We start from the raw sequence: 12,227 nt of genomic DNA on the forward strand, positions 1-12,227 counted from the left end.
GCTGGCGTACACGTGTCTCTAACAAAAGGGTGAGACTCGCGTACGTGACGCAAGGGCCGACGCACGGAGCGTATATTACGCAACGGAGCATCTGGGTACGCCCACATAATACAAATCACACGATAGTATTATTTTAAATAGGCGAAAAGGAGGAAACGCGATAAATAGCGCAAGTCAATTTTAGCGTCCAAAATTTTAAGCTAATAGATCCTTCTCTAATTTGTGACTCATCTGGACTAGACTGTGTTACTGAATGAAAGGGATTTCTGCACAGAAACAAAAGTAAAGAGTATATGAGGTGAAAGAGTGTGTATACATATATATAAGTTTCTAAAATTTTTGGGGTTGAACCACAGGAAATCATCAAGTTCTCGTGTACATACGTGTAAGTGACTGCATGGTGGCTTGGGAGGCATCCCTTGTTAAACAAAAAAAAAGAGCATTAGAGTATAGCAGACCAGGAGGTCTACTGTAGCACAGACCAGGAGGTCCAGACAGACCAGGAGGTCTAGGTACAGCAGACTAAGAAGTCCGCTATAGATAAAAGAAGCACAACACCAGAAAGGGTTGGTGCGATACCCATATAGGCCATTAAGCTCAGGCTGAAGGAATTCGAAGCCACAATTTTCGATTCCGTTGGTCGTTCCGCACATAAGATTAGTTGCTAATGTGCAGAACGATTGTACCGCAAGTAATTGTGTGCATTAGTTAGTAACTTGACCCAGTACCATTTACGTACGCTAGAGGGGTCACACACGCTATTTGTACATTCTAACGTGATTTGTGTAATTTTTTTTTATTTTAAGGGAGGTTCGCTGGTCACTCGGGAACTATCCAACAACCAATAGTTACTGGAAAGGGTTAAGTGCTCTGCGGATTACACCCACATGTTCCAGTAAATAGAGGTTCAGGTCGCAGGGGCCCTAGGTTGAGTACGCCAGCGCTAAGGCAGTGTGTGGGCATATTGGTCGACGTGGGCGACTGAGTGGAGTACTCGGTAAACTTCCGCAGCCGGCCTACCCCGGACATCTTGATTTTTATAAGGGTTCGCTGAAGACCCTGATTTGAAGGTCAGAGGTAGTGAAAGCAACACCAGCAAAGATGGGGGCCAGTTGTTCAGGTAGGGGGCGATCAACCTCGGTTCGGGTTGACTTAGTAAACCGACCAATCGGGTCGGCAAGGTATGTAATGTGTGAGAAATACGGTTCACACGCAGAGGTTTTGTGCGATGAATGGGAAAGGATGACTGTGCATGATGGGGAAAAGTTCCCACGGGTAGGCAGTTTTAGCCCAGATGTGTTACAAAATCTAAGGAGAAGGATATGTCTCAATAAATCTGCAAAGAGACGGATCAAACATTATGACTGTTTACAGTTATGGCAGCAGGAGGGTGAAATACAGAGAGGATTGGCTCAAGCGGCTGGATCTAACCCTATCAGGAAACTGATAGCCACTGCGCCACCGCCACCATACATAACGGGAGAGAAAGTGGTTACAGAGAATGACACACTGGTGTATGATAAACATGCACTTAGTAACTGTATAAATGTTAAGAATAATGTGACTAAGATTATTGATGCAAATACTAATCCGTGCAAGCTGTACCCTGTTTTAAACTTTCCCCAGGAGTGTGACCAAGAGGATGACCCAACAACAATATTGGCACTCTCTCTAGCAGCCACCATAGCAGAAACAACAGTGGGCACGGCCCAGCCAGTAAGAGCAGTATCAAAGGCCCCTAGTGGAGGGACAGGTGAGGTCGTATCAACTGGTAAGTACGGCACCATACACTATGCCGAAACCATTTCACCACATATTGTAGAATCTACTCAGAATGATGTTATTGAACTTAGGGGGTCATTCCGAGTCGATCGCTCGGTAAAAATCTTCGCATCGCAGCGATTTCCCGCTTAGTGCGCATGCGCAATGTTCGCACTGCGACTGCGCCAAGTAAATTTGCTATGCAGTTAGGAACTTTACTCACGGCTTTTTCATCGTTCTGGCAATCGTAATGTGATTGGCAGGAAATGGGTGTTTCTGGGCGGAAACAGGCCGTTTTATGGGCGTGTGGGAAAAAACGCTACCGTTTCCGGGAAAAACGCAGGAGTGGCTGGAGAAACGGGGGAGTGTCTGGGCGAACGCTGGGTGTGTTTGTGACGTCAAACCAGGAACGACAAGCACTGAACTGATCGCAGATGCCGAGTAAGTCTGAAGCTACTCAGAAACTGCTTACGAGGTGTGTAATCGCAATATTGCGAATACGTCGTTCGCAATTTTAGGATGCTAAGATTCACTCCAAGTAGGCGGCGGCTTAGCGTGAGCAACTCTGCTAAAATCGGCTTGCGAGCGAACAACTCGGAATGACCCCCTTAATCCCATTAGGGTAATTGCAGTGCCAAATGGGAAAACTGACACTTCAGGAGTCACTACTGTCAGAAACATCGCCATGCACGGCCCCTTTTCCCGAATGGAATTAAGATCAATGGTCTCTGAATTCCCTGATCCTAGGAAAGATCTAGTTGCAAGCCAGAAATACATTAGAGATCTAGGAAATACTGTGGAGCCCAATAACAAAGACTGGCAGATATTGCTGAGGGCATGTTTACCCTCCAATGTCGACTCAGCAAGATAGATTTTTAGCTGACTGTAAATTAGATGACGACGTACCCCTTACGGATAAGTACAACCAAGATAATGTAAAGAGAATAAATTTACAGTTAAAAGAGTATTTTCACACTGTTGCCAAATGGAACAAAATTTTCTCCATCAAACGAAAAGAGGGAGAAACAGCTGCTGAGTATTTTCATCGGGCACTACAGGAAATGGCTAAGTATACAGGCATAGAAGACATTAAGACAAATGTGAATCATAGAGAAGTAGCAGTATCTGTATTAATGGATGGTTTAAAGGAAGTATTGAGGACAAGGGTACAGACCACCCAACCATGTTGGCAAGGTCTGTCGGTGGCTACTTTGAGAGAGGCCGCTATTGATCATGATCGGAATATCACCAGACACAGGGAGTCACAAAGTGATAAGTTAATGGCCGTAAGTATACAGGCCCTGACCATAAGGCCAACTCTATATAAATCTCCGACCCCTGTGGGTAAGTCAAATGTGGTAACTTGTTATTACTGTCATAAAGAGGGACATTTTGCACGAGACTGAAGATCGAAAAATGCACAAAAATCATATCAACCCCCTAGACAACGACATGACACACTTAATTGGGATCAAGGACCGCAGAGACGGAGTTATGAGCCACACGCAGGGGAAACAAGAAGGTATCCCCCAAAAAGAGACTGGCAAGTCTCTGATAATACCCAGTTACCCCCTTCACAGGTGATAGCTGCAACTGCATTGCAGGGAGGTCACCACACACCATAGGGGTTGGGCCACACCTGTAATCTGCAGCCAGTGAAATTGATTGCGAGCCCTGGAAGTGAACCCGACGTCACAATCGATGTAGCTGGTAAATCTCTAAATTTCCTTGTAGATACGGGGGCGGCCAAGTCAGTGATAAATTTGACCTTGGGCATGAGAACCACTGGTAAAACAATTCCAGCCATGGGAGTAACAGGATTAGTACGACAATACCCTTTAAGCAAACCAACAGAGGTTACGATAGGGCCTTTGCATACCAAGCATTCTTTCCTGCTGGCTGCATCGGCTCCGACTAATCTCTTAGGGAGAGATTTACTGTGCAAAATGGGATGCGTCATATATTGTACTCCTGAAGGTGTGTTCTTGGACATACCCGAAAACCACGCTCAGGAAGCACAAGATATGTTAGACTCCCCAACAAGATTAATGTCAAACACTGTTATTGTAAATAGGTGTCCGTCCAAGGTAGAAGAAATTACTTCCCAGATACCGGAGTCACTGTGGACCAAGGACGGACAAGACACTGGATTGATGGCAAATGTAGCCGCAGTAGTTGTGCAAGTAAAAGATGGTAGGATAGCTCCAAAAATCCCACAGTACCCTCTGAAGCCAGAGGTGGAGTTAGGAGTTTACTCTGTAATAGAGCGCTTGCTACAACAGGGCATTCTGGTAAGGACGTCCAGCACTGCAAATAGTCTCATCTTCCCTGTTAAAAAGAGTGGGGGGAGGGGTTACAGATTAGTACAGGATCTAAGAGGGGTCAACAAAATAGTTGAGAGTCAATTCCCCGTAGTGCCAAATCCAGCTGTTATCCTAATGCAAATCCCTCCCACTGCCAAATTTTTCACTGTGATTGACCTCTGCTCCGCTTTCTTCTCGGTACCTCTGCGCCCTGACAGTCAATACTTATTCGCATTTACTTACAGAGGGGTTCAATATACATGGACTCGCTTACCACAAGGTTTCATAGACAGTACAAGTATTTTCTCACAGGCTCTGCATGATTGTTTACAGTCTTTCCAATCAGAGAGTGGATCAATAATGATACAGTATGTGGATGATTTACTACTGTGTTCAGATTCACTGGAAGCATCCCTGAAAGATACGAAACAACTCCTGTTTCATCTTTCAGACACAGGACACAAAGTTTCCAAAGACAAGTTACAATTATGCCAGGCCCGGGTGAAGTATTTGGGACACTGTCTGACACAAGGACTGAGACACCTCACCGCTGATAGAATTCAAGCAATTCGTGACATGACCCTGCCACAAACCCAGCAACAGATTAGAACGTTTTTAGGAATGTGTGGATATTGCATAACTGGATCCCAGGTTTTTCCATACTGGCCTTGCCATTACAGGAGATGGTTTCATCAAATAAACCTGATCAGATTTCGCACACAGACGAATCTGAGATGGCATTTGAGAGACTTAAACAGTGCCTAACGCAGGCACCAGCATTAGGTATGCCTGACTATGGGAAACCCTTTGAGCTGTACAGAACAGAGAGTGCTGGGTGCGCAGCAGGTGTCTTAACCCAGAAGCATGGTGATGCCAGCAGGCCGGTAGCCTACTATAGCGCTCAGCTAGATACGGTAGCGCGATCCCTCCCCATTGCAGCAATAGCATTGCTAGTCACAAAAAGCGAAGATGTAGTGCTAGGACACAACCTCACAATTCATACACCACATGCAGTGTCAGCCTTACTGAATTCTGCCCAAACCAGACGTCTCATCAGCGCGGTTTACAAGATGGGAATTGGCATTGATGGCCCCCGTAAACATTACCATAAGGAGATGCAGCGCATTAAATCCTGCAACGTATCTCCCAGGTGTGCCTGGACAGGCACAAAGGGTGGAGGATGAGAGTGATGGTGAAGGAGGATTTAATACAGGGGATGACACGCATGATTGTATGGAATATTTGACCCAAAATTTCACGGCAAGGCCTGACATCAGTGACAACCCACTGGAAGATGTAGATTTTACTTTCTACACTGACGGTAGTTGTCACAGACAGACTGACTCGGGAGACTTGTGTACTGGATACGCAGTCGTAGATGACCAAGGTACCATAGAAGCAGAACCGCTAGGCCCACCTCACTCAGCACAAGTTGCTGAACTGGTTGCCCTAACCAGAGCATGTGAATTGGCTAAGGGCAAGTCAGCCAATATTTACACAGATTCTAGGTACGCCTTCGGAGTAGTCCATGATTTCGGAGCCCTATGGCGCCTCAGAAATTTCATGACGGCAGCTGGCACACCCGTAGAGCATGCAGCCCACATCAAAAGACTCCTAACAGCGATACAGGAACCCGACAGAGTGGCTGTTATCAAGTGTAAAGCTCACACATATAGCCAAGACCCGGTATCACTTGGTAACAGCCGAGCAGACGAAGCTGCTAAATTAGCAGCCGGCACCCCCAGACAGACTGACACCACACAGCTGATGGTATTTAATACTGTAAACACACAGAAATTGTGTGAAATGCAAAATTTGTGTTCTCCACAGGAAAAGGCAGTTTGGAGGTCAAAAGGATATGGCCAGGAGTCCTCAGGACTCTGGACAGATGGACAAGGTAAACCAGTGGCACCCAGAGCATACCTTCCAAGTCTAGCGGAAGCAGCACATGGGCCGACTCATCTAGGCAAAGAAGGAATGTGTAAGCTAGTAAGAGCTTATTGGTGCGCCCCAGGATTTTCTTCCCATGCGGGTAAAAGAGCGATGACATGCCTCACCTGCTTGAGGAAGAATATCGGAAAGGTAATACCGACAGAGCCATCCCATATCCCTCCGACAGATGGCCCTTTCCAGGTAATACAAATTGATTTCATACAATTGCCACCTTGTAGAAATTTAAAGTATGTTTTGGTCTGTATTGATGTATTCTCAAATTGGGTCGAAGCATTTCCTGCGGCCATAAATACCGCTGTATTTACTGCTAAGAAAATTGTGCAGGAATTTGTGTGTAGGTACGGTATCCCTAGAAAAAATTGAAAGTGATAGGGGTACCCATTTTACAGGAGAAATCTTTCAAACAATGTGTAAGTTGATGGGAATTAATAGTAAGCTGCACACTCCGTATCGCCCCCAGGCGAGTGCGAAGGTGGAAAGAGTAAACATCACTATTAAAAATAAATTGAGCAAGGTAATGACTGAAACAGGACTGTTGTGGCCTGAAGCTTTGCCAATTGTATTATACAGCATCAGAACCACTCCCTGGTCCCCTCTTCATCTGTCTCCTTTTGAAATTCTGTTTGGTCGACAACCCCATGTTATGATTAACCCCCAGGATGATTTGAAATGTAACAATGATGTAACTGTAAAGTACTTGGTTAAGATGAGTAAGCAATTGAGGAATCAGAATGATAATCTATAGTTGGTGATTCCTGATTTGCCAGACAGTAATTGTCATGACATTGAACATGGGGATTATGTAATGATACGGAATTTTCTACGCTCAGGTTGCCTTATTGACAGATGGGAAGGACCATACCAAGTCTTATTGACCAGCACAACTGCTTTGAAGGTTGCCGAGACAGAGACTTGGGTCCATACGTCTCATTGTAAGAAGGTTGCGGATCCAGAGAGTTCCCGTGACAAAGAACAGACGGTAGAGGTTGTATCACTAGAGTGTCTGTTCAGGGAAGAGTGAGACGACACCTGAGCGTTGGGAATAATAAGACCAGAAGCTTGTCGAGCCAGATTTCTTTTCCCCATTTGTTATTTTCTCCAGTTCCCACCTCCCTCCTATTTCCTTTCCCCCTTCTTATTTTCTCCTTTTACTCCTCTAAGATGGACTTGCCCCAAGAGACTGTGATCCGGATTTTCCTGTTGACCATGATGTTGACCAGAGCAGTCTGTTTCGGTGAGAGTACCATGGAGGTCGAGGAAGGATCTGGAATGGGTTCTGATGACCAGGATGGAGGCGTAGATTTCCAAGAACAACATAATCACAGAGTAAAGGCGAGTATCAGAAAACGATCTGGTAGCATTGACAATAGAAGAAATTGTGAAGGATTGTTAGCTGAAGAAAACTGCATCTGTAGACACTGTGACAGTATAGTCGAGGATGGGTGCATCAAGAAATGTCAGTCCAGATTTAATATCCACATGGACCAGCATCCATTGAGTGACTATCACTCCTTAGTGGGTAAAGTGTTAAATCAGACAGATTGTTTGGTATGCTCTCAAGTACCTCAAGGCCATAGCAAATCAGGACTAGTACCATTCCCTTTAACGGTAGGAGAGGTACTTGAGCTAAGTGGTGGGAGGCCGGTGGACAGGAGGTTTAATATCTCTAGTCCTCCTAGTTTAAAGCTCCACCAATATCATGTGGACAGATCCCTAGTGTGCTTTAACATTTCCAATCCCCGAAAGCCGGGAAATTGGGAAGTGTCATGGAGTTATCAAACCATGATATTTTCACACAGAGCCGACAGATTGCCCTTAGACACAGAGCTTATACGCCAGATAGCCGACCATAGGAAATTCTTTCGGTATAGGTACACCTTAGGAAGTAGGATCATGCGAGTTGCAGAAGTATCACCAGGATACTGTGCACAGATCATACAAACTGATACGTGTACTAAACAGATGGGAGAATTAGGGTTAGGAGAGTTCACATGGAAAATTTGTAACATGGTAATGTCATACTCCGTCCCATATGTTCTCCCCGATGATGCATATTTCATATGCGGTAGGAAGGCGTATAAGTGTCTTGCCCCAAACTCAGAAGGGTTATGTTATATTGGAAAAGTACTGCCTGAGGTAATGACTGTATCCCACACTAAAATGAAAGATATTCACTGCGGTGCCCAGGCTCCTTATACTCACACTCATTACGAGCACGTCGTTAAAAGGCAACTGATAGAGAAAACAGAGCATCCTGCCTCTGATTTGATCCATGAATCCACCGGGATTCAATTCCTTCTCGCGATGGATATCACTCATACCGCCAGGGGAGTGATAAATTATAGATATATATCTGCGCTTGCAAATTTAATAGACAATATCAATGAAATGTATGATGACACGTTCAGGTATACTGGGAGAGAGTTACAAGCCTACAAAACAGAATTGGTTCAGCATAGGATGATTCTCAATTATCTCACAGCAGTGACAGGCGGGTATTGTGTCACCTTGGCTACTCAATATGGAGTAAAGTGCTGCACGTACATTACAAACAGCACTGAGGACCCGGTCGAGGTCATAGACCAAAAGATGGATGATATCTTGCAATTAAAGTGGGAGTTCCGAAGGAGACATAATCTCACTCTCGCCACTGTGGGTAATGAGCTGACCAGTTGGGTGTCATGGTTGAACCCACGAAATTGGTTCCCTGGTTTAGGAGAATGGGCCCAAGGTATTATTATGGATGTAGGGAAATTTCTTTTGTGCATTCTGGGTGTTATCATATTGGTCGGTTTGATATTTAGATGCGTTCAGAGTTTGACAAAGTGTAAAGATAAAGCCAGAGTGATGAGTCTAAGGAGTGAGGACACCGTAATAACAACAAATTTGATTTATGACCCAACGATAGAGACAATGTTGTGATGAAAATGTGATTCCACGGTCCGTTTCTTTCACCCGTTTCTCCTTTGTTTTCCCCCAAGGTACAAAGACATCCGCTTGGAAGAAGAATTTGACAACCTTTTTTATACAGACCACTGATGGACAATGCCATAGACCCCCCAATATCCCTAGTGACTTTAACTTTTACGATAGCCCAATACTTTAATGACTGTAAGTCTATGGACATTGAGAAAGCTTTTTGCTCAGCAATTATAGCAAAAGCATCGGGAGACTACAGTCAACATGTACATCGAGACAAGACACAAGACAAAACCTCAATCAACAAATGTATATTAACCTCACATAGATGATGACTGCATTTGCCATAATTGCTTCTTATCTTCATTTCTACAACCTTCAGGTAATGACACACATAGTCGATAGGGAATATAGACACAGATATCAGCACTCACATATCCCCCCATTCATGTATCATCAACTAAAATGTGCTCCCCCATTTTGTTACAACCAAAAGCCGAAAAGAGCTCGGTAAAGTTTGACAGCCCATCCACAGACCCTTAATACGGGATAAGAAGGAATTCAAATGTATACTTCGCAATACCTTGAAGCTTGATTTAAAACATGTACAGCACGATGATACATGACCCCTCAAACATGGACTCATACACACATGCTTCTACTATCTCACTAGGTCATACCTTTTTCCCACCTTCTTCTCTCCTCCCTTACCCAATCATAGAAATGTATTTACATATAACATATATTATTCTCTTTTTGAACTGTTTTAGGAAGTGGCAGTTATTGGTGACTGCCAAAGGGTGGACAGTCAAAGTCAGAAAAATATCACGCTACACGTTGCCATATATGCACCTCATGCGCTTGCCCGCTGCACATGCACTTTCTCTGGCGTGCGTGCACATATTCGCTGATGCGTGACGGCGCCCCTACGGGCGTGCGCTTGAACGTATGGTATGTGCATTTACGGTAGAGTTTGTGTGCGTCTAGCGAGCGACTCAATTCGCTGCTTAATAAATCCATATAGCAGGTTTTATAGGTAATGTTCCCCTTAGTGATAACTGTAAGTTTGTTTAATGTGACGTGTTTATGGAGATGGGAATCCCTCTTTATGTTATACAAGGGGTCTGTTTAAGGTTGAACAGTGGTGTCTGGTACCTAACCGAAGAGTATTTTAATAGCAACAATCCGGTGTTGGTTAGGTATAGATTAAACGCTCCTGCATATAGTTATGGCCATTAGTAATTTCTGGACATATCCTATATTTGCAGTTCATTATCCATGCGGCGGGAATCCGAAGATTCCCTCCCACCTGAGCTGTTTGAAATAGCCACAGCCCACCTGTTCAAATCAACCGATGACCTTTTGTTATGATACAGGGAGACATTCCTGTGTCCAATGAACAATGAGATTATAGGTCCCTTTGTAGTGTACTGTACGCAGTGTATATAAGATCAGCCAGCCGGGACAGCTCAGTATCTCTCACTCCACAAACGGTTTTCATATTGACTAACTTGGAGCTGGTACCAGGACTAGCGCAGCGATCGTTCCCAGTGTGTGTAAGTAATTCTCTGTAATCAAATTTGTTCTCTGTTTTGTATTGGCCATTTCCCTCTCTCTCTCTCTCTCCGTTATTGTATAAGATTGTGACGCTATTGTATATTTCTGTCTAGATATTCTGTTAGAATTATATGTTAGCTTGTAGTGTATAACTTGTAAACTGTTTTTACCTTTTTCGATATAACTTAAAAGCTTGTTAGTAAAGGTGTTGGAACCTTAGCACGGTATTGTGTGTTCATTACATTGCAGAGGGTAATAGGAGCCTCTCGATCGCTCAGACAGCTTTAGTGTTAACAAGGTTAAGCAGCGTTATATCGCTACAGTGTTTCAGTTCAAGGTTTACAGCATAAGAGTATCCTTTCTGTGTATTACATTGAAGGTTTACTGATTGTCATCTCGTGATCTCCTCGTGGTCTCGAGCGTCTGCTACGCTGGTAGCGTAGCATTACGGTAGTCGCTCGCCTATAGCGTGTTCGACACCAAGCGTAAAGCTGTGAGCGAGCGTGCCGCTCGTGCATCTCGATCACGGCTAAGCGTCCGCTACGCTAAGTGCGTACCCTTACGGTACCCCATACGCCAATTGCGTATTGAGTCTCTTACCCATATATAGTGAAGGTTATAAGGTAATCAAAATCAGCATTATCAGGTTGGCACACCCTAACACTTTATTAACACATGTTTTTTTCCTATCACATTGTATATATTGTTGTATTATTTTAATATAGCACTTATGTGCTTCTTATTAACCCTTAATAATTTTCACCTGTGTGCTGCCCTGGAGTAGCCGGCCTGTGCTGATATAATGGGGTCCAGCACCCTGGACCCACACTCAGTATTAGGGACCCCCAGTGACAGACGCCTTGCTGTTCGGCCTGGGGGCTTAACCCTATATCTGCAGGTATACGCAAGCAAGATCTCTGTATTATCTGACTATTATGTAATGTTATTTATCACTCAGTGTGCATTAGGGATAGCAAAATGTTTTTCTCTTACCCAGAATTATCACTCCCTTTTAGCACCTGAGTGACATCACAATCTGATTGAGCAGATTGCTAATAAATGTGCATTGGAACACAAAGAAACCCAGATAGAAGTACTTTCTCCAGAAAATCCGTGAGTGTGGTACACATATTACATTAGAACCATCACATAAAATGAAAAGATACCTTTTATAGGTTTCACCTATCTGATTTTTAAGTAAGTTAGGTATGCGCCACCTTATTTTCCGATGAAGGACACAAAGGGTGATTGAGAGGATATAAAGATACATTTATATTTCTTCATTTTTGGGGTTCCACTGTGAGTTGGGGTACGCTTTCTCCCTGGCTGGATTGTGTCTTTATCCACTCTTAAGTGACAATAGACATGTGGGATTTTGAAATGTTTAACATAAAGAACTATATATGAAACAACATTACATGTAGCTTCTTATTTTTTTCTTATATGCTATTCGGAAATTGAGATATATTCCATCAAGAAATTAGACAAAGTAATATAAAAAAGGAAACAAAGGATGGACGTTTATTAATCACGCATAATGGATGCATAACGTTTGATCTTTTCTTCTGTGTATTTCTTAATATTGTTTTTGAGTAGGCACTCATACAGGTCTCCAGTCAATTCTTTCTCCTTAAGTGCATTAAGATGTTCATCCAAAGAGAATTCCAGGTTTATGATTGGGGTCCTGGGACAAGGAGTCCAATTTCCAAGTTCAGGAACCCAAAAGTGGTTATT

General features: G+C 43.8%; 1 protein-coding gene across 4 annotated transcripts in view; it reads right to left on the reverse strand.

Annotated features, from left to right (window-relative positions):
• LOC135026854 (proteinase-activated receptor 1-like) overlaps nucleotides 1-12,227 on the reverse strand; it is a 61,159-nt gene that overhangs the window by 18,952 nt on the left and 29,980 nt on the right. The gene's annotated exons all lie outside the window — the stretch shown is intronic.

The sequence above is a fragment of the Pseudophryne corroboree genome, chromosome 1, assembly GCF_028390025.1.
Source record: "Pseudophryne corroboree isolate aPseCor3 chromosome 1, aPseCor3.hap2, whole genome shotgun sequence".
Taxonomy (NCBI): domain Eukaryota; kingdom Metazoa; phylum Chordata; class Amphibia; order Anura; family Myobatrachidae; genus Pseudophryne; species Pseudophryne corroboree.